General features: G+C 44.3%; 1 protein-coding gene across 1 annotated transcript in view; it reads left to right on the top strand.

Annotated features, from left to right (window-relative positions):
• Positions 1–23,071, top strand: part of SND1 (staphylococcal nuclease and tudor domain containing 1) — a 421,273-nt gene that overhangs the window by 391 nt on the left and 397,811 nt on the right. The gene's annotated exons all lie outside the window — the stretch shown is intronic.

The raw sequence follows: 23,071 nt of genomic DNA, 5'->3' as shown, positions 1-23,071 counted from the left end.
CAGATCCTCTTTCCTCTGCCCCTTCCTCACTTTCACCCGATCTCGGAATCCCCTCCCTAGACGCAAGTCGACACGGACTCCCCTTCGGTACTTTGCCTCCGGGACAGCCTGGCATTAGGGGGTCACAGTGATTTCCGTGATCGCGGGACTCAAGTCTCCTGGCTTTTTACCGGGACAGATCGATTACTGATTAGTTAACGGGGATTTGTTGGTATCAGTCCTCCGATTCACCGTCCTTCAGTCCATTTTGGCATATGCTGAGTAGTTTGCAGTTTTTCGTAGATCCTAACGTCCGCTCTTCCATGGAACTCTTGGAGTACTTGGCCTTCTTGAAGCTGTTATGTTTCCACCGACGCTCAGTTACGCCAAGTTTTCTCGCTCTCTGGCCCTCATTTCCCGTCTTTTCCCCTCCACCTCTTGCGTCAAGTCAGTAGTCCTGAGAGCTGTTCATATCCGTGCTCCCCCTCTCTTTGGCTCTCAGAGCCTGAGGCCGGTAGGAATCTTTGCTATCCTTGTTGTTCCCTCACTACGGATGAGACAACTTTGAAGAGGACAAGTGACTTGCCTAAGGTCACATGGTGGTTTGGGTTGGAGCCAGGACTGGAGCCTAAATGTTCTGATTCCCAGCCCCCTGCTGTTACTGTAAATTCTGCCTGATTATAAATTCTGCCCTCACCCTCTACATCCTTGAATGGTGAATTAAAAACCTTGCAAGTTTCATTAAAAATTAACCCCCGTCATAATTTTGTAATATAAATTCTCTTGATCAATTGTCCCCTCTGTTGGCCTCCCCTCAACATTCCCCGGGATTGGAAACTGACATTTTTTCCTTGTTACCAGAATTTCTGGTTGTGATGGCCACAGGCTTGTAGATTTCCTTTCAGGCCGCAGTTCTGACTTTTCCATCTGGTAATATTCTTTATGACACTTTGTCCCAAAGCTCTGCAGCCTTTTATAGTTGTAGAAAGTTTGAAAAACATTCTGTTTTCTTGGCTCATTGTCTGTCACAGGATTGTAATGTTTCTCAGCTTATGCATGAATTAGATTTCAAGATTTTTTGTCCCCCCTGATATTCACATAGTCACTTCTTAGGCAGTATTCTGCTTCCAACTGAGATTCTTAGGCTTTTCAGTAGTGCGTTTCCCTCTTATTTATACCTAAAGGGAGAGTCAGAATTTATCAGAAATTGAGTGAGGAGGGAATTTCCAGGGTCCACATAGTTTCACCTCTCTGAAATATTGACCTGACCTATGAAAGCGTTATCCTGAAGTGGCTCCTCTTAAATTAGCTTTGCCATTTGCACTTATCTTCCCTTCACTGTAGGGACAGAGCAGTGCTCGGTGGTCTGGTAGTGGGATGGCCAGCACCGAGTGAATCTCGTCCGAGTTTTGTTTCTTTGCTAAGTCTTGAATTTTTCTTAAAGGCCCCTCTTACTTGTAGAGTGGGAGTGGAAAGGGGCTGACTATATTTTTGCTTCTACAAATGCTGGAAGTTTCCAGGGCATTTGGATTCCAATGGGGTGACCATACCTGTCTGCAGATTACCCCCATGGATACTGAATATCAACAGTAACTTGTTTATTAAGGCTCATGTCTTGTGCTGAGTTTTCTTTTTGTGTTATCTCATTTATAGTACTGAACAAGTGGATAGGATCATTGGCTACATTTTTACAGATATGTAATCTGAGGTTTCAAAAGAATAGTTTACCCCAGGACAGGTACTTTTTAATCGGTAATGAGAGGCAGAGCTGGGACTTGAACCCAGACCCTGTTGGCCAAAGCACAGGCTTTTCAAAACATTCGTGGTTCGATGACTCTGACTCCAGGCAATGATTTTAACAGAGGGCAGGGCCAGTGATGCATGGCCACAAAATTGCAGGAAAGTGAAGCTGACTGTAATTGAGCCTAGGAGAGATTAGATGTTACTCCTGTCTTGTCTGGGAGCTGCTGTTGCAGTAAGTGACTTTATTTGGTGCTTATGGTCCTTACCATAAGCAAAGGAATGTGGTGTGGAAGACACATTAGGGTGGGAGCAGGCTTTGAAGAAGGTGTTAAGAGTTGCCTGTACTGCTGTTTTTCTGTTTTCAAGCTGCAAAGGGGTGGGTGGGTGAGTTCCAGGCAGAGATTAGGGGAGGGAAGCTGGGTGAAGTGCAGAGCCACTGGCAGATTTGTGCCAGGCTTCGAAGCCTGTCTGGAATGAAAAATTGACCCCTGGCAAATGGCTGTGTGTGAAGCTCTTCTGCTTAGCGAAGTTGTATTTTCCTGGAGAGTAATTGTTTCCAGTGGTACCAGGAGCTGCTTCGTAAGAACTCTGCAAGGGAAGATGGAGCTCTATGACAGAGGGAGGTGAGGAGGAAATAGTTTGATGACTAGGAAAAGAGTAATTATCAGTGACTGCTTTTCTGCCTTTGGGTTGAGGGGCAGAAACTGACCAACCAGACTTGGGCCTTTCAGGCTGAGCCCTCCAGTTTTGTCTGGACTCAGGCTGAGCTGAAGGTCCGAAGTGGTCTTGGATTGAAGTTTGCTGCAATGAAGAGGAATACTCATTCTTCCTCTTTTGGGTAAAGAATGGGTTATAAGGTGATGGAAGCTGCATGTTTCTTCTGGTCTCTGCCTTGCCATCTTAGGAAGTCCTGTGTTCCTTTTTATAAGGTTGAAGCAGAAAGAACTTGGGACTCAAGTAGTAAAAAAATGTTTGCATTTGACCAATTTTTAAAAATGATGGTAGGGGCTGTGTCTGCTGTTGACAGTAGGAGCCAAGGGACAGAGTTGGTTCTGGAATATATTGGAGGAAGTGGGCAGTGGGTTGACACAATCATTGTGAGGCTCTTCTGTTACTGAGAAAGCAGTGAGGATGATGGAAAAGCTGAAGGTGGATTTATATATTTTTTGAGTTGGGATAAGACTGGCAAGTGTGTGGGCAGGTGAAATAGAACCTGGGAAAGTAAATGTCTGTGTCACATCAGATCTTTTCTCGAAACCCTGGAGCATTCTATCTCTGGGTTTCTTGGGTAATTTGCTAGACTTTCTTTAGCTGTCTCAGAATATTGTCAGCCCATGTTAAATAGAGGTTGGGAGAAGTCTCTGGGGTAGTGAATGTGAAATTCAGTCACCCCACTTAGCAGCTACTTAGAGATGGCAGTTTTCTCTGGTTTTGCTGATCCCATTTATTTCTGTCTTGGGGGACAGAGCCCTTTTTGAAGTCTTTAACTCTCCTATCTTATGTCTGCATGTGTTTTCAAGAAGGAGCGCACAGCAGAGTGAATCTGCTGCAGTTCTTGAATCTTCAGTGCTCATCAGAAGCAGCCATGGCAGCAGCCTATCTCATCCTCTTTATGGTGTGGAAGGCCAAATCCCAATTCCCATTTCACCCCATCCCGTTTGAAAGGGGAAGGAATCCCTCTGTTAATCTTTAGCGTTATGGTTAGAACAATGATCCTCACTAGATGACTTAAGTCCCGGGGCACCTAAAGAAGGAGATGGCTGTAACTTCCTCCCCTAACAGGAATTGTGCTGCCAGCTGTTGGGAAGCCAGCTGTAGGCTTTCTGGTGAGGAGGTTAGTGGGAATTTCTCCAGTGTACAGCTTGTAGGAATTGCTCTTTGTAATTTAGATCATTACAGCTAAGTGTTTCTAGATTTCTGAGCTAAGAAGTATGTGTCTTCAGAGCATAGTGAGGACAGAGTAGTAGTCTGCTGATCTGTTCCTTCTTCCTATGTGCGCTTAGCTCAGGCAGACTGTGAAAGAAAAACACCTTTCCTAAGCTACTTAAAATACCCTTATTCTACCACTCAAAGGGACAAGGTAGGTAAATAACAGTATTTTACTAGGGCCATTTGCAAAGATTCCCAGGTGGCTTAGTGGTAAAGAATCTGCCTGCCAATGCATGAGACACAGATTCGATTGCTGGGTTGGGAAGATACCCTGGAGAAGGAAATGGCCACCCACTCCAGTATTCTTGCCTGGGAAATCCCATGGACAGAGGAGCCTGGTGGGCTACAGTCCGTGGTATCACAAACAGTTGGACACAACTTAGTGACTGAGCACACATTTGCAAAGCAGTAGGTGGAATAGGATGGAAGACTTTTCCCTCTAGTCTTAAAATTGTCTACCTCCCAGCAGGTGAGCATGAGTGAGTGAGTGAAAGTCGCTCAGTCATGTCCGACTCTTTGTGACCCCATGGACTGTACAGTCCATGGAATTCTCCAGGCTGGAATCCTGGAGTGGGTAGCCTTTCCCTTCTCCAGGGGATCTTCCCAACCCAAGGATCCAGCCCAGGTCTGCCGCATTGCAGGTGGATTCTTTACCAGCTGAGCCACAAGGGAAGCCTGCAGGTTAGCATGGTAGCTTTCAATCAAAATTGTAAATAAAAGAGCACTAAATTTTTGGTCTGTCTTAAAGACTTCCTGTCATTTTTCCAGTTTGAAAAAGAAGCATACATTTGGCTCTAGTCAGGCTAACAGTGGCCACTGCCATGTACTAATGATAGAGATGATGAGCAATCATATTTCCTTTCTCCAACGAGTTTTATTGATCATCTGTGTCAAGCACTGCCTGTGTATTGGAGAAACAGTGGTGAGAAAGTAAATCATATCCCTGCCCTTCCAGTTTATGGAGGAGACAGACAAGTACATAAGAAATAAGCATATGAGAGCGATTTCCAGTAGGGGAATGGGACTGAGTAGTAGGGAGTAAGGGAAGGGGTGGCTCATTTAGATTGGAGGGCTTCCTTCAGCTGAGGTCTGATGGACATGAAAGAACCAGACACAGAGGAAGAGTTCCTGGCAGAGGGAATAGCGTGTGCAAAGATCGTAGATATCCATTGGTGATTTGATTATCTTCAGAATATTTACAGTAGCTTTTCAATTTCTTGAAGTTCAGTGTTCCACATACATGGTATGGGTTTAACCTGAGCTGTTAATGTACATGTTTTAGGGTAAGAAAAGGCAGAAAGGCAGCAGAGGTGGTGGTGGTTCTGGTCTCCTGGTGAGATAAATTGTTGTTTCATCACTCAGTCATGTCTGACTCTTGTGACCACATGGACTGTAGCCTGCCAGGGAAGCCCTGGTCAGATCAGTAGCAGACATTAAGTCTACAGGATAAATATAATTGATAGGAGACTGATTTAAAACAAAATGCTTGCTCTTGGTCATGTTTCTTACAGGGCCACGACCAGGGTTCTTTGACTTCCTACCAGCCAATCGTGTATTCCTGAGGTCACCACCTTTCAGTAAATAGGACCTAGATGAGAAGATAAATGCTAAGAACAGGCTCAACAAGAGTTGCATAGCATCTAGAACCTGATGAAGTTTATGCTTCTGGCATCATTTTATTACTACTTGGAATGTAGTAGCTCTGGCCTCTGGCAACACTTTTAACCTAGCAAGCTTTAGGTAATAGCGATGTTGAAAAGCAGAGTAGCATGCTTCAGAGCTCAAAGTAATGGTCAGGAAGGAAGGGCTCATGCAGGGTTGGGGACTCCTGAGGCTGGGTTGTTCTCAGTGCTGGTAATAAGGAGGCAAATGATTTCCTGCATCTATGCCCAGTTTACTTGGAGAATGAAATTGGGGAAATACGTGAATATTTTAGTTTTCATTTGTTAAGTTCAAAAGAGAAAATTGCCAGGTGTTTGAATGCAGTTAAGGAGTCTCTATTGGAGAAGGAAATGGCAACCCACTCCAGTGTTCTTGCCTGGAGAATCCCAGGGATGGGGGAGCCTGGCGGGCTACAGTCCATAGGGTCGCACAGAGTCGGACATGACTGAAGTGACTTAGCATGCATGCATTTGAGGAGGAACTAAGGCCTGTTGTGAAACTCACTTATCAGCATGGGCCATCAAGCCAGCTGACAGGTATGATTCTAGCAGTGGTTACAGCAGTAGATAGCCTTTGGAACCTGATGTTTAGATTTTATTTCATTTCTTCAAGGAAAAGAATAGCTGAAGATTTTAGGAAATTCTTTGCCTTATCAGGGGCAAGGAATGAAGTAAAGGGATTCAGTTCTTACTGGGCTTATGTAGCTTTTTCTCCTATTTCTTTGGAGATAGATACCTACCCAGGTGTTTGTGTTTTTGTTTTTTTTTTTTGGCTGCGCCAGGTTTTAGTTGTGCACACAGGATCTTTTTTTTTAATACTTTATTTATTTATGGTTGTGCTGGGTCTGTCTTTGTTGCTACGCAGGCTTTTCTCTAGTTGTGGAGAGTAGGGGTTACTCTCTAGTTGTTGTGTGCAGCCTTCTCATTTCGGTGGCTTCTCTCGTTATGGAGCACTGGCTGTAGGGCGTGTGGGCTTTGTACTTGCAGCACGTGGGCTCTGTAGTTGTGGCTTCCAGGCTTTGGAGCACAGGCTCAAAATAGTTGTGGTGCACAGGCTTAGTTGCTCCTCGGCGTGTGGAATCTTCCCAGAGCAGGGATCGAACCTGTGTTTTCTGCATTGGCAGGTGGATTCTTTACCACTGAGCTATCAGGGACAGTCACACACAGGATCTTTAATTGCAGCTGTTAGTCGCTCAGTCGTGTCTGACTGTTTTCGACCCCATGGACTGTAGCCCACCAGGCTACTCTGTCCATGGGATTCTCCAGACAAGAATACTGGATTTCCTTCTCCAGGAGATCTTCCCAACCCAGGGTTTGAACCCAGGCTTCCTGCGTTCCATGCAGATTCTTTACCGTCTGAGCTACCAGGGAAGCCCTTAGTTGCAGCATGGGAAATCTTTATTTGCAGCATGTGAGATCTAGTTCCCTGAGCAAGGATGGAACCCCTGGCCCCCTGCATTGGGAGTGTGGAGTCTTAGCTACTAGACCGCAAGGGAAGTCCCAACACCTAGTTTTTTTGTTTTCGTTTTTTCCCCACCCAGTTTCTGTTGCTGTTCCTCTCTTGGGAGACCGACATATGCTGTGTTCTTAAGGCAGAAATTGATACAGAATCACAGGTTGTGCACATTGATGCAGATGGAGTGCTGTGGGGTTTCACTTACTTTCAGTGAGACTCGGTATGATAAATTAATGTTATGTTTTTCTCACTTAGCTCTAATATTTAGGGAATAAAAAGAACAGTGGTTTCAGTTGGCATTTTTTTAAAAATTAGGAAGTTAAGCGACTTACAGGAAAAATAAACCTAATGACAATTTAGATGTTGTTTTTGAGATGTTCAGTCTCTGATATAAACTGGGCTGGCACAAATTTTCTCCATTTATGTGCTTATGGTGACTTTAAGGCTCTCTTTCCCCTCTTTATGAGGTGCTTCAAATTCTCTTTATGTGGGCAGTAGTCTGCTATGGTCTGGTAACACCAACCTCATGTGTAGTAAGGGGAATTGAGGAGATTGGGGATCTGTGGTTCAAGTTAATAAAGCCCATATATTGGATTGGCCAAAAAGTTCGTTTGGGTTTCCCATGGCAGTTTACGGATAAACCTGAACAAACTTTTTGGCCAACCCAGTATTAACATTGTCTCTGGAAAGTAGCCTGGTGGAGAAGAGAGGTCATCACCCTGGGATTCAGGGGACACAGTTCTAGGCCAGCTGCTGCTGGTCTCGCTCTGGGCACTGTGGGGTAAGGTAGTACACCTTTCAGGCTTTTTCTTTTTTTCTTAAATGAAGTGGTTGGACTCTGAAGCTCCTTGCAGTCCCCAAAGGCTGCAGTTGTATCAGAAACCCTATATTACATGTCTTTCAGGCATGAATCAAAGCTGAGGAATCTCATACCTTCTGCTAGTCTTCACTTTGAATTGATGCTTACCTTGCGGGAGACATATTTTCTGTTCCCACTGCTTGTTTTATTTTTATTTTCTGAGAAGGTAGTTTAGTCGAAATATGATTTTCTAGTGTGGAAGAGCAGAATTAGAATTTGAATTAGACTAAATGACCAGTTACTGGAGTGGCTGGAGAGTGGGTAGAATTGGACCAGGGAAGTTCCTGGCTTCAGCAGTGGTGTTAGGATAGACTAGTGGGAGTGGTTGCTTGGGACCCAGAGGAATGTGGTTCTAGTCGGTTTTACTAACGCAGTCTCACCTCTGCTTCTGAACAACCTGCCGTTCTCCTGGGGCAGCAGGTCTAGACCTGAGAGAGGTGGGGATGATGAAGGCACTCTGGGAGCATAAACTCTGGGAGAGTTGATCCTGGCTTTTGTCTGAGTGAGTCTGGCGGGAGCTTGGGGCTTGGTCGGGTTCTGAGCTCTGGTTTTCAGGCTCTGAGGCCAAAGCCTCTTCCTTTAGATTATTCTCATTGCCCTGCAGATCTTCCCCACTTCTGTTTAATGTGTAAGTATAGGAATCATCTAAATCTATTCTTGGTAGTTCCTCACAGGGTTTCTTTTCTTTTGAGTTTATTTTTTATTGTAAGCTTTCCTAGATTCTTTTCTGGGAGGAGATTTTGAGAGAGAGAGTTCCTAAGAGCCCAGTGATTTTCTAAACACATCCTTGCCTCAGGACCACCTGGAAGGTCATTCTGAGCCACTGAATTAGAATCTGCCCATGCGGCCTGGAGATCCATATTTTTAAAAAGCCACTCCTAGGTGGCTTTCTCTCCTAAGAGGGACCCTTTGGGATCGATCCAGGGGCTGGCATTCGAGACCCATTGATCTTATTTAATTCCTGTGCTGTATGTAGTTGAAGGGTCAGGACATAAATGCAAAAGGAGTGTATGCTTTTGGGGCCAGTGCACCGGAATTGTATATGAGGGGAGATAGTAGCTTCTTTTTTTCTTTTTAGCACTTATCTCGATGGCTCCCAGAACACTTTGCATTGCTTTTAATCTGTAGCTCAATATTGGGCTGATGTCCCCAGGAGTCCATTTACAGTGACTCTGAGAGCTTATTCCTAGGTCAGAACTGACAGCTGAGAAGTTGTTTAATGTGCCTGATTTAGGCCATATGCTCATTTTAACACTCATCTGCCACTTTTCCTTCTATTTGCGTAGATTCCCCAGATCTTCCTATAATATGGCACCAGTACCTTGGCACGTTATTACTGTGGAAGTCTTTTGTGTCATCCACAAGCATGAAGAGTCTCTGTTCCTCACTTTCTGCCCTTTTAATCCTACAGAACCACACACGTGGGCTTTTTGATGTGTCTGTTTAGATCCATCCTGTTTCTTGTTTATAAGCCCCTTTCTTAACAAGACCACCACCAGTAAAACCCCAAATGATCTCTTTGGTGGTCTTGGTCTTTAGTTTTTATTCCACTGGCTTGCCAAATACGGAGATAAAATTTTCCTATCGTTCTCAAGCCTTTGAAGGCCTGAGGATGAAGGGTCACGTTTGCAGTCCCTTGGTGGCCTTTCCTTCTCTTGACCAGCTTTTCTAGTTCATCCCAGAAATCCTTCCAAATGCTCAGGTGAGTGCCATCCAGTGTTAGTCATTTACAGTTGTCGATGTTTAAAATTTGGACTTAATGCTTGCTCTTAAGACTTCAAACAGTACAGAACTATGTAAAGTTGAATGCAAAAATCTTCCTCCCTCTACCCTCCTTATGAATTTTCTCCCATTCATTCTCATCCCTGTAAGTAAATGTACTTTGCAGTTTTTTTATGCAGATTTATACACCCCCCCATTTTTTTTTAAAAGAAACAGAAATGAGGTTATAATCAGTTCTGTAACTTCCTTTTTAAAATTAATTGTCAAAACTACTTTTCAGTGTCATGATTATACGTCTGTCTCATTCTTCAGTGTTTGAGGAGTGTTCCGTGGTTTGGGTGTATTTACTTACCCATTTTTTTCTCTGTTGATATGTCAACATTCTTTGATACATCTCTGTGTTCTTGTGTTAGCATTTCCCTAAGACAGATTCCTGGAGTACACTTCATGTTTTTGGTGGCTGCAGGGGGTCTTTATTTAGACTTTACCTTTTTATATCCTACATGGATCATCTTAGATTCGACTGAGGGCAGAATGCAAGAATACTGGAATAGGTAGCCATTCCCTTCGCCAGGGGATCTTCCCAGGAATCTCACCCAGGTCTCCTGCATTGCCGGCAGATTCTTTACGGTCTGAGCCACCAGGGAAGCCCAGCAATCTCCTTACACTAATTAATCGTTTCACAATTAGTAGTCTACTTCCCCAGTCAGTACCCTTGAAAACCACTGTCTTCCCCAGTGGAGGGCAGGGTTCAGCCCCTGGGGATCATTAAATCACCATTGTTTAATTGCTTCAAGGCCCCCCAGGGGTTTTAAGGTCTTGAACTTAGAGGAGAGTCGGCTCTGAGGGCTCTAGCCTTGTCTACTCTCTCTGGGTTCTAGAAAGCTCCCTCGCTTAGAAGTGTGCTCAGCTGCAGATGACAGGAGGTCAGAGGCAAGGTCCTGTGAGAGGCCTGACTTTTCCCCACTGCAGACTGGTATTAATGCATAGCTCTTCCTCTTTCTTTTTTTCTACTTGGATTAGAAGGTGGGGGTGGTAGTGGTGGTGAATCTGACCACATCCTGCTCGGAGAAACCCAGCCATTTTTTCGAGTTGTTCAGAGGCTGAACCGGGGCCAGCTGATTTCAACCCCGGAAAGGGTTTACCTCCAGTTTCCTGGGTGTCAGGTGTGCATGTGCCCCTTGTGTTTTTAGCGTATCCGAACACTGCCTCTACTTTTTTTTAGTTTGAAAATCTTTGGGACAATCAGTTGTCTTTAAAAATCGTCGTATTATTTTAAAAGGAAATGGTTTCACCAATGAAAATGGGAAACCAGTATAACTTGCTAGCTACTGCTTACTAGAAAGCACCTTCAGAAAAACCCCACAATGAAAACAAAATAGCGAGTGTTATTAAATTCTAACTAGGTACAGCATTTTGCAGAAGACTGTGTAACAGGTGGTAGAGATGTGCTGAAGGCTTCCTGCCTCTAAACTGAAACTGCATTTAATGGGAGGGATTGAAAGAGAATTGAAAAGAAGACAAGAGACAGCTCTTATTTACATATGAATATTAAATGTTGGTACACACAGGGATCATATACTACGGAAACCAGTTTTTCTTGTTTTGTTTTTTAAACAAGCCCACACTTTTGAAAACGGACACATAAATTGTCTCTGGAGACAGAACCGAACTGATTTTCTGGGGTGGCTGTGCTCACGTCATTAGTGTCACAGACTACTGGCCCCAATACCTTGGGCAAGTCACTGACCCTTTACCTTCCAGCTTTGCCTGTAAATGAGCAGTGCTCGCCTCGTGGGATTCTTGCTGATAAGATGAAAGAAGGCGGTATTCAGACCATTGGCTGGAGTTGTTCCCAGCTCAGACAAGGGTAGAAATGGAACCGACTGAGGCAACATGAGGGCAAGAGTGGCACCCGCCAAGTTTTGTAATGTTGTTATTTAGTTGCTAAGTCGTGTTCGACTCTGTGACCCCATGGACTGGGCACACCAGGCTCCTCTGTCCTTCACTATCTCCTGGTGTTGCTCAGATTCATGTCCATTGAGTTGGTGATGCTATCTAATCATCTCATCTTCGGCCACCCCCAGTTTGAAAGACCGGCTCTAATTTTAAGATCATATTTTTTCTATTATTATTGGTATTTTTTGACTGAAATGTCCTTTATTTTATAAACAATGTGATGGCATTTGCTTTCTTTCATGTCCTTGGCACAAATAAGAAATGGATAATATATCAGTCCCTAATTTTGGCTTAGCAGAAAGGTGTGCACCAGTAAATGTCTAACCTTCTGAGCTTTGGAGGCATTGTTCATTTAACTGTTAGGAAAGCTTAAACAGATTTAAGTAGTGCCTGGAAAAGTGCAGTTGTGTGTGTGAATACTAGGTGGAGTTCAGTGGCAGAGGTGAGGCTAGTCAGGCAGAAATGCATCTGGCAAAATGTTTAACTCCTTTGGCTCCTGCCCTCTCCTCCCCGCGACCCCCTAGCTTCTGGTACTTCAGAAATGGGCTGCATTCCATCTCCACCCCACCCTCCCTTCTAAATGATCAAAACAATATATTTAGGAAAAATTTGCCACTATAATATAAAACATTCCATTTTCTTTGTGCCAACGTGGACTAGGTAATCCAAATTTGTCTGAGCATTTTCTGGTCCTCTTTTGGAGACTGGGAGAGAAGAACCGTGTATGTAGAATCAGCATAAATTTGTAATTTGCAAGGAACAGCGCCTTACCTGGCCTCCCACCTTTGTAAGGACAGGGCAACTTACATCCCAGTTTGCCCGGGGCTGTTGTCTTGGCATGACTGTCAGTAACACCCTACTTTCACTCTCACAGTGTCCCAATTTGAGTGATAAAACGTATGTTTAGTGGATTTGGTTAAGAAGGGTCAAGTCTGGGGGAAATACTGGGTTGGCATAGTTCAGAGAGGACAGAATAAACTGAGGGGAGATGGTTCCATAAATTGCTGGGATGATGGCCTAAGGTGTGGGGTGTCTCCAGGCTTCTTTGAAGCACAGGCAGCTTCGGTTTGAGACCAGGCTTTGCACCTGATTCTGGGTAAAGCTTTTTAGGCTGTTGAGATATTAGGTGTCTGTCTCATTGAAATGCTGTTTAATAGAGGCAGGTAACCATGTTTTATGGTGGAAGGGGGAACTCATGAAGTGAAACACTGAAGCTTTTCTTGGAGAATGGATGGGTTGGAAAAATCAGATGTCATATTTCAGGTCAGTTTCTTTGCTTTAAACCTCTTTTCTGTGGAGATGGTGAAAGTGACAAGTCTTGACAGAGGCAGAGAAATAAAACAGGGGAGATAAAAGACAGCTGAAATGAGTAGGTCCAGGTGGGTATACTCAGATGTTCCTGAAGGCAGCTGCAAGCAACCTGCAGTCAAGGTACCAGTTGAAGGCAACGTGCCTAAAGGCCTGTTGGAAGTTTGTGGTAGAGAAAGAAATGAGAAGCGAGATGTTTACGTCTGTTTCCAGTCTCTAGAATGCAATGCTACAAACTTTTAAACTAGGAATTCTGTGCTAGGAGAGGGCATTGCTTTATATACAGCCTTTAATACCAGGGGCATTTTTATTTTTGGCAACCACCCAAAACAGTGACTTACTTTGCCAAATGTAATTGATCTGCTTACCTAATAGGACTGTCCCAGGTCTTCATGGAAAGTAGGGCATTTCTTCCTTCCGTTCCTTTCCCCTGTGTGTAGGTGAATGAGAGGGGAGACCTGGGTCCTGGGGCCCCGCTGAGCTCTCTTATTCTAGGTGCAGTAATTGCTTGTGTTATTACTCCTGGCAGGTGAGCCCTTTCAAAGCCCAGAAGCCAGGAGGCTGCCTCTGTTACTTAAAAGCCGAGTTATCTTATTAAACTCCTCTCTTATGAGAGCTTTAGACTCTCCCGAGACCTCCCACAGGCTCTCCATGGGGTCCAGGCCTGGCTCCCGGTTCAGCCCTCCTGCCCACATGTTAGTCATCTCCCTGCCAGCAAGTCACACAGCCAGGCGGCTAGGCTGCTGGCTAGGCTGCTCGGCTTCCATTGAATTCTTTGTCGTCCCCGGATTGGTGCTCCTAATGAGCATACCTCCCTTACTCTCATGTTGTAAGAAAATGTGCTTCTTTGATTATCAACAGGAGAAGCAGAAAACCAGTGTAGAGAGAACAGTAAACTTGTGACTCAGATTATCTGAGTAACAACAGGGAAAATTGGGTTTTTGAAAGGAATTGATAGCACAGGGCTAAACAGTAAAGATGCCCCAGGAGTCTGAGCTGTCCAGCAACTTGCTCGTGAAATTTCTGTGCTGTATGTGTGAAAGACGTTCATTTATTTGGTAATACATTGGAAAGAGTGTGAACTGCCCCCTCCCGCCCTCAGAAAAATAGGGTGAAAGGAATCACAGAGTTGGGCTTTAGTGACAGTGTAGGGTAAGTAAAATATTACCGCATTCTTTTTTTTGGCCTTGCTGTGTAGCTTGCGGTATCTTAGTTTGCTGGCTAGGGATCAAACTCATGCTCCCTGCATTGGAAGCACAGAATCTTAACACCGGATGGCCAGGGACGTCTCTATTATTGGTATTTTCAATGAAAATGTAGGGACAGTCTCTCCTGGGCAGTAATTGTAAGTAAATTCCAGATCGTGGCCAAATGGCCTTCTGTTTCACTTCTTGAAGAGGTGTGCAAATCTGTGCATTATGGTGGAGGATGGGGTGGGCTGGGGCCCCAGCATATAGTGGGGAAGGAAGGACTCCTTGTCTTGTAATCTTCAGCTGTGTTAGGTGATAAGGGACTTCATCACACACTCAGACGGATTTTAATAGTAAGGAGAATTCTAGGATGGAACATTAATTTAGCAATAAAGGACTCTGGTAGATTTGTGACATCCATTTCTTTATTTTGACATCTCAAATTGACTATCAACATTTCAAATAGGAAAAGTTTCCAGAGAAATTTGGACAATAAAATGGGAAAATTAACACCTTTCATGGGTAGCATAGAAGTTACCTGACTTCCCCAAGTTCTACAGCCAGCCCTGCACATAAGCCAAAATAAATGTATTAGCTATTCTTATGAAATGGTTCATTCTGAACAGTATTGGGTATTATGCTCGATAACCTAGCATCCCTGTTGCTGTCAGTTGTAAGAAAGAAATGCACGTGGCTTTATGGAAGTAAAACCCAAGGAGCAGTAAAGGCAATAATCTTTATTTCTCTAGGATGTTGCAAGAACTCTGATGTTCATTCATTTAGCTGTATCTGGCGCAGGTCTCCTGCCCCCGTTTTAATCATGGGATTGTGGTTTGCTAGTTTGTATACTGTACTTATTGCTCAGTGATGGCAGTGCTGTGAGGAGGAGAAAGAAGAGATGACATCAGCTATGGCCATTGAGGCTGGGAAAGCAGTAGCTGTGCCCTCTCCTGTTTGTTCATTCATTCATTCATTCGGCTGTGCCAGGTCTTAGTTGCTGCCCTTGGGGTCTTCAATCTTTTTGCAGCATGTGGAATCTTCTTGTTGTGGTATGTGGGATCTAGTTCCCCAGCCAGGGATTGAACCTGTGCCCCCTGCACTGGGAGCTCAGAGTCTTTGCTTCTGGACTTCCAAGGAAGCCCCTCTCCTTTCTGAATCAGGAATCGTGGCTACACTTCTCTCCTTCTTCTGAGCACTGGAGTTGAGGAGAAGCAAAGAGAGCAAAAAGGTGGGGCAGGCTGGACGCAGAGAGCCTGTTAACTGAGTAGTGCCTGGAATGCACCCTCTCACCTAACAACCCGAGTTTCACCTCCGTTCATCTCTGTGGGTGGGAGGAAAGGTCTTTGTCATCAGAACACTTTTTCTTGAGCTTCCTTCACAGAAGACTTGTCTTTGGGGAGTTGCCTCCCATACCAGCAGTGCCAGCACATGGATTCAAAAGAAATAAGACCTTCAACCTTCGTCTCACATTTTCATAGCAGTTCTGAAATGCAGAGTTGGGCGGGTATGTAAAGTGTATCTGAACCAAAAAAGGCATTGGTGATTTGAAACCCATGAGTAGGCTAAGGCCAGTGACCCTAGAAGTGTGTAATGAAGCATTTACGAAAACAATTGGTGACTTTTTAAAGTGCTTTAAAATTTCTCATAGTCACAAACCAAATCTTTGGACTAGGGTTCCAGTCTGCTATTGTATGGTAAATGGTGTTACAGACTGCGATGTAGAAAATATTCAGAAGACATATCCTTGGAATTTTTAGCCCCATTCATGACAGGCACATGAATATTTCTAATACTTGTTGCACAAACAGTGCTTAGAACAGATCTTTACATCAAAGTCATAGAATCTAGAATTTGCTGTTTTCAGTGGCTGCATTGTGTTCTAACGGGGGGTCTGCCTGGGGAAGTGGAGTGGATTCTCAGCCCCTTGGACAGCGCCGGGAGCTGCCTTGATGGTTTTTGTCTTCTTCACTGAGCACTTGCTACCCTGTCAGTGTGTTGTTTGCCTCTGCTAATATTTCTCTGTGAGCTGCTTCTCTGGAGATGAAGTGAAAACATGTTACTCTCACTGCCATCAGCTTAGGCACTTAGATATGTTTTTGTTACCCTGGTATTTGGATATTGGCTTTGGGATGTAAGCCTATCAAGAGATTTTTGTCTGTTAAGCAAGAATAAATAAAAGAACCATTGAGAAGGTAATCCTAGAAGAGATGACAACATTGGTTCGTAGTATCTCTTTGCAACAAGTAGGAAAAGACTGAAGAAAGTGGGAGGACAATTGAATGTTAATTGGGAGATTTCTCAATGTGGTCTTGGATATAGATTTGAGTGGTTTCTGTTGACAATAGACCTGTTAGCTCACAGGAAATAATCGAGTGGTTGGAAATGAGTTAGGTAAAACATTCTGAAAGGTGATAACAAGGGAAATTTGACATCTCATAATAAGAGGGCTGATGAAGAAAGTGGGTTGTTATCCCGGAGGAAACACGAATTTTCTTAGGGGAGAATGAAATAATGCTGAAGACTGCTGGAGTTGCCTGAGAGAGGGCAGAGAGAGAAGCGTGGACTAAGTATTGAACACTGGGAGGGGAGAATCTTTGAACGGAGGAGTAGGTGAGGACATGCTTGCCTGTAGGTCTTCCAGGGCATGGAGTGGGGGTGGTTCCCTGGAGGGCCTTGGAGAACTTTTGGTCTACCTGTTGTCATTTGGCAGAGAAACAGGAAAAACACTCTTGAGTGCTGTGCATGCTTTCAAGAGCTTGGCTCTCATTAGCTTCAACAGAAATCCACTAAGCTATGAGCTGCTTAAGGACAAGGACTGTGTTTTAATTGTTTTTGTCCCTTCTTTCCAAAGTCTAGCACTTGATACTTGTGCTTGATACATACTGGGACCATTCATTTATTCAGGAAAAACACTTACTGAATGCTTACTTTGTCTCTGGTCTTGTTCTGGGCTCCAGGGCTACCGTGGTGAACAAGATAGATGGAGTCCTTGCCCGGAGAGAGCTTGCACAGAGGAGTGGAAAACTGCTACTGAACAATTCATTATGCTATTTAATGTGGTGGTGAATTCTATGGGAGAGAAATACAGAGGCTCAGAGCATATACAAGCATCTAGCTGACATCGTCTGGGGAAGGCCTCTCTGAATAAAAAGTTTAAGCCAAATTTGCTGGAGGACCTGTCTGAGCCAGGCAGATTCCCCAGGCAGAGTGGAGAATAAAGGGGTGGTGGTGGTGGATTAACCTTGTGCGAACCCATCACCCAAGGATCTTGTTAAAACAGATTCTGAATCAGGAGGTTCAGGTAGGGTCTGAGCCTGCGGTATCAACAAGCTCTCAGGTGATTGCTGGTCTGTGAGTGCCTTCAGGAGCCTTCTGTGCATCTTCTTTCTCCCCCTTCATTGTTACAGTTGAAAGATGATGGGATTCAGCTGGGTCAGCATCCTCCCCTCCCCAAGCCCCCCACTCCCCCTGATCTGTAGCCATGTTGGCTGCAGTGATGTAACTTTTCAGTATACTCAAAGCATAGTTGATTAGCTGTAGAGACTTATTGTTCCTGCCCTATCCCTGTGCTGGCTGAAAGTACTCCTCTACTCCCCTGGCATCTCAATCCTGATAGCCTGCATTGTAGAGAAGGCCAGAGGTGTGGCGGGCAGGAGGAGGAAATTAGGATTTGGTAAGGACAAGAGAAAATAAAATCTAAACTCAGGATCTGGTGTCTTGCAAATTAACACATTTCTCTTGGTATTTCTCAAAACATCTTTCCCTGTGTTTCTAGGCTAGAGAGAGGGACCCAGGCATCGTTTTTGACAATCAGATTCTTTTTTGATAATAAAGAAGGCCAACTCCCTGGGGAAAGAGATTACCATCAAGATTACAAGATTTTAAACCAAAAATACTTTGGCCACCTGATGCGAATACCCAGCTCATTGGAAAAGACCCCGATGCTGGGAAAGATTGAGGGCAGGAGAAGAAGGGGGTGACAGAGGGTGAGATGGTTGGATGACATCACTTACTGACTGAGCAACGAACCAATTAGTTACTCTAATTCTGAATGTTCACACATTGTATCTCAAAACTTTTGAGACGTTAGGGGGTTTTCAGCTTTTCTGAATGTAAAACCTAATTAGATCACACATGCAGGTTTTTCAAATCCCCACTGGATAAACTTACACTGGAAGGAAAAGGGCGTCTTCCTAAAATTCAAGATCCTTCTTGGGGGCCATAGGCTTTTTGAACTGTGTGCTCAGAGGTTGGAATTCTGTGATTGGAACATGTCTAGCATTTTATTTCATTTGGGAGAGAAACATGAAGCAATGATGAATGGATCATGGGAAGATACTGTCCTTGCAACAAAATAATAGTTTTGTCACTGAACTGAACTTGGGTCTGCTTTACACACGGCAAAGCCAGTTTACTGACACTGGGTTGTGGTGAAGTACAGTGTTTATTGGGCTTCCCTGGTGGCTCAGAGGTTAACGAGTCTGCCTGGAATGCGGGAGGCCTGGGTTCGATCCCTGGGTCAGGAAGATCCTCTGGAGAAGGAAATGGCAACCCACTCCAGTACTCTTGCCTGGAGAATCCCATGAAGGGTGGAGCCTGGTGGGCTACAGTCCATGGGGTTGCAAAGAGTCAGACACGACTGACTTCACTTTCACTTTCACAGTGTTTATTTGTTGGGTGCCAAACAAGATTGCTTGTGCTCAAAACACCTGAATTCTTTGATGGCTGCCAGGAAATGAATTTTTTTTTTTAATTGGAGTATATTTGGTTTACAGCATTGTATTGTTTTCAGGTGTAGAGTGAAGTGAATCTGTTACATTGATGGATACATCCACTCTTTGGATTCTTTTCCCATATAGGCTGTTACAGAGTATTGAATAGAGTTCCCTGTACTCTACAGTAGGTCCTTAATAGTTACCTATTTTATGTATAGTAGTGTTTATCTGAACCCACTCCAGTGTTCTTGCCTGGAGAATCCCAGGGATTGGGGAGCCTGGTGGGCTGCCATCTATGGCATCGCACAGAGTTGGACACGACTGAAGCTACTTAGCAGCAGCAGTGTGTATCTGTCAATCCCAATCCCTCCCTCATTTGGGGTGAGGGCTCATGGCCTATGACTTTCTTCTAATTGATTGGTGGTGAGGTAACAGGGTGATGTGAGTCTCGACCATTGACCCTCTGGTGACAGTCTACAGCCTGTAGTCACCATACTTGACCCGAGTAAGGGTCTTAGCTTCTGCAGAACTACTCAGAGATAAGTGTTGGGTGTATCACTTTTATGTTCAGATGATCACTTTTATTTTCTTCTTCTTGTTCAGTCGCTCAGTCTTGTCCGACTCTTTGTGACTCCGTGAACTGCAGCACTCCAGGCTTCCCTGTCCTTCAGAGACACAGCACATGTTTGTATATATTATCCCTGGAGGAGGAACTAGAACTCTGTTTTATCACTGAACTGTTGCCGTTACTTTTCCTACTTAACACTTTTTTTCGTTTCTGCACCCCCTCACTTCCCTAATGAGTAACTGCTGGTGCCTGCTGTTTGGAACTCTGGAAGGCCTAGGAGACTGCTTTTGTGAAGGCCGTACAGAGTCCTGCTCAGTTTCAGTTTGACTTTCATTCTGTAAGTTGTGTGTGCAGAGGGAGTGGAGCAAGAGCGATTTTCAGAACCACCAAGGAGATCTAGTTCTCTCTGGTCATTGAGACTCTAAAAGTGGCCGGTAGTATGGTTTCCACTTTTGAAAAAGGTGTTGCAATTTTAATTTAACATAATCTCAAAAAAGTTGTAAGAACAGTGCAAGTGACTCTTGTGGCCCTTTCACCCTGGTTGCCATATCCTCTTTGTATTTATAACATACAGTCGTCATTCATGGTAGTTGTGTTCTATTAGGGATTTCTGCAGTGGCTCAGTGGTAAAGAATCCGCCTGCAATGCAGGAGCTCAGGAGAGGGTTCAACCCCTGTGTCAGGAAGATCCTCTGGAGGAGGGCACAACAACCCACTCCAGTATTCTTGCCTGGAGAATCCCGTGGACAGAGGACCCTGCCGGGCTACAGTCCATGGGTCTCAAAGAGTCGGACACGACTGAGGTGACTTAGCATGCACGCACATGTGCATGTTGCATCAAGTCACAAGTACTAAATTAGTGAATTTCGAACCATTGCTTCTGTGAGAAATACTGAGTTAGTTCCTATGAGCCTCTGGTCACTACATTTTCATCAAGTGATAGATACATGATCTTGTGTTGGGCTTCCCTGATAGCTCAGTTGGTAAAGAATCTGCCTGCAATGGAAGAGACCCTGGTTTGATTCCTGGGTTGGGAAGATCCCCTGGAGAAGGGATAGGCTACCCACTCCAGTATTCTTGGGCTTCCCTTGTGGCTCAGCTGGTAAAGAATCTGCCTGCAATGTGGGAGACCTGGGTTCGATCTCTGGGTTAGGAAGATCCCCTGGAGAAGGGAAAGGCTACCCACTCCAGGATTCTGGCCTGGAGAATTCCATGGACTGTATTGTCCATGGGGTTGCAAAGAGTTGGACACAACTGAGCGACTTTCACTTTCACTTTTATTGTATTGTATGCTTCTGTTTAAAGTCCTCTTACTTAATATGTAGTGTTGATTCATTAACACTGAATATATGAGCAACAACACTGTGACTTGTGCCTGAATGAAAATTGTCTAATATTTTCTCTGTGAGGCACATCACAACAGCTTTCTTTGTGCCTAGGGAGACTTCAGGACCCTGATGCCTGTGAGCCATTTTAAACAGCAAGATCACCACGCAAAAGCCCTGATGACTGCAGTAATTTTCCTTTAGCTTTAACAGTCTGAGTACTTGACCCTAAACATTTGGTTGAGGGGTCAAAGTCCTGTGATGCTCAGATGATCACTTTTATGTTCTTCTTGTTCAGTCTCTCAGTTGTGTCCGACTCTTTGTGACTCCATGGACTGCAGCACACCAGGCTTCCCTGTCCTTCACCATCTCCCGTGCTTAGTCGCTCAGTCGTGTCTGACTCTTTGCGACCCCATGGACTGTATCCCGCAAGGCTCCTCTGTCCATGGGGATACTCCAGGCAAGAATACCGGAGCGGGTTGCCATGCCCTCCTCCAGGGGATCTTCCCAATCCAGGGATCAAACCCAGGTCTCCCACATTGTAGGTGGCTTCTTAACTGTCTGAGCCACCAGGGAGCTCACCATCTCCGAGTTTTCTCAAACTCATTCCATTGAGTCCGTGATGTCATCTAACCATCTCATCCTCTGTTGCCCCCTTCTCCTCCTGCCCTTGATCTTTCCCAGCATCAAGGTCTTTTCCAATGAATCTGTTCTTTGCATCAGGTGGCCAGAGTATTGGAGCTTGGAGTCAGTTAATTTTTGGTTCTTCCTTTGCTTATTTTCACACGTGATGGTTGCTCTGAAAAACTTGACAGCTGGAATGAATTTTTTGGGAATGACACTTTGCCTCTGCCTGCCACATAGTTCCTGCTGAGTTCTGATTTCTGAGTGATTCTGGTTCCTCGAGCACAGTGGAGCTCAGCGTAGGTGGTGAGGACTTGGCTCTGTAAAGGATCATTGTGGGGTTTCTGGCTTCTAGGAACCTGAGCCAGTTCCTTCCTGGTGAGGCTTTCTTTGTGCAAGTTACAGGCTTGGTGTTTTGCATGTATCACCACTTTTTTGATGCATAATTCTCATAGCAAATGTTTAGTATTTGTGGTTTATTAGAAAGTACACTGGGAAAGGTTGTGTTCTAGTCCTGATGTACTACAGTTTTTTCATCTGTAAAATGAGTGCCTGCCATGCAGAGCATTGTAAGGGTGTAGAGGGGTGGACAGTAGAGAGGGAAGGGGAGAGAGACCACTGTGCCCTTATTTCTTGAGTATCTGCTAGGTGTCAGCTGCTGTAAGGCATCTCAATAACACAACCTGCAGAGAAGGTGGTGGTATTGTCCTCACATACAGATGAGGGATTATCACAGTGTTTTACTTAAGACTGTCTGATTTCACAGTCATGGTCATGTGAGGCTGTAATTGTCAAGAGAGCTTTTTCACGTTTGAAGCTCACTGTGGCTCAGTGGTGGAGAAGGAAATGGCAACCCACTCCAGTGTTCTTGCCTGGAGAATCCCATGGACAGAGAAGCCTGGCAGACTACAGTCCCTGGGGTCTCAGAGTCGGACATGACTTCGTAACTAAACAACAATAACAATAGACTTAAGATATGATATTTATTTATGATAATCTTTGAGGACAAGAGGTTCAGAAATCACTTCACTAGAGAGTGAGAATCTTGGGTAATAAAGGAGGGGAGTGAGATCATAGGTCATTTCTCTAATTCCTTCTGGTTGAATTCAGTGGTGGGAGAATTTACATGAATTTGGTGTTTACTTTTAAATCCCAGGAGGAAATGGTTCTTTTTCTATGGTACATTTATTTTTTTCCAATCTTTACTTCAGACCACACTTTGAGCCATTTCATTTCTTTCTTTTTTCAAAAAATTCTGTCCATGCAAAGTAGCTTGCAGGATCTCAGATCCCCCTGCAGGAATTGAACCTGAGCCGCAGCAGTGAAACCACTGAATTCTAACCACTAGACCACCAGAAAACTCCTGAACCGTTTCTTATCTCAATAATATTGACTTATTTATTTGGTCTTTTGGCCAACTTCTGTGCCAAGGGCTTTATTCCCTTGTTTAAGTTTCATGACACCTCTCATGGATGTTCTGATATACTTATCAATGAGGAAATTGAGGCTAATAGAGCCAGTGAACTTTCAAAAATCACCACTGACATGGATTTGATACTGAAACTGAATTCTTTTGCTGCTTACCACTGCCCCTTCTCTGATTATAAAGATGAGCAGCCTGTGTAACTTGAAGCGGTCGTCCAGAATTTATTTTTGCTGAGCACGTAACGTTTAGACTACCATAAAACTAGTTTTCATCTCACTCCCTGTCATAATGTTTTATATCAGAGGCTGGCAGGCTGACTGTGTGAAGGGCCAGGTAGTAAATACTTTAGCCTTTGCAGGCCATACGGACTCTGTAGCAACTACTCAGCTCTGGCGTTTCAGTGTGAAAGCAAGCAGATAGACAATTACATAAATGAATGAACGTGGCCATGTTCCAATAAAACTTTATTTATGGATGCTGAAATTTGAATTTTATACTCTCTTCATGTGTTACATAATATCTTTTTGATTCTTCTTTTTTTTTTAAAGCCACTTAAAAATGTAAAAACCATTTTTAGCTCGTGGGTTGTACAGGAACAGGTGGTAGGG

This window comes from Bos indicus x Bos taurus, chromosome 4, assembly GCF_003369695.1.
Source record: "Bos indicus x Bos taurus breed Angus x Brahman F1 hybrid chromosome 4, Bos_hybrid_MaternalHap_v2.0, whole genome shotgun sequence".
Lineage (NCBI taxonomy): Eukaryota > Metazoa > Chordata > Mammalia > Artiodactyla > Bovidae > Bos > Bos indicus x Bos taurus.
This window is presented reverse-complemented; position numbering and strand designations above follow the sequence as displayed.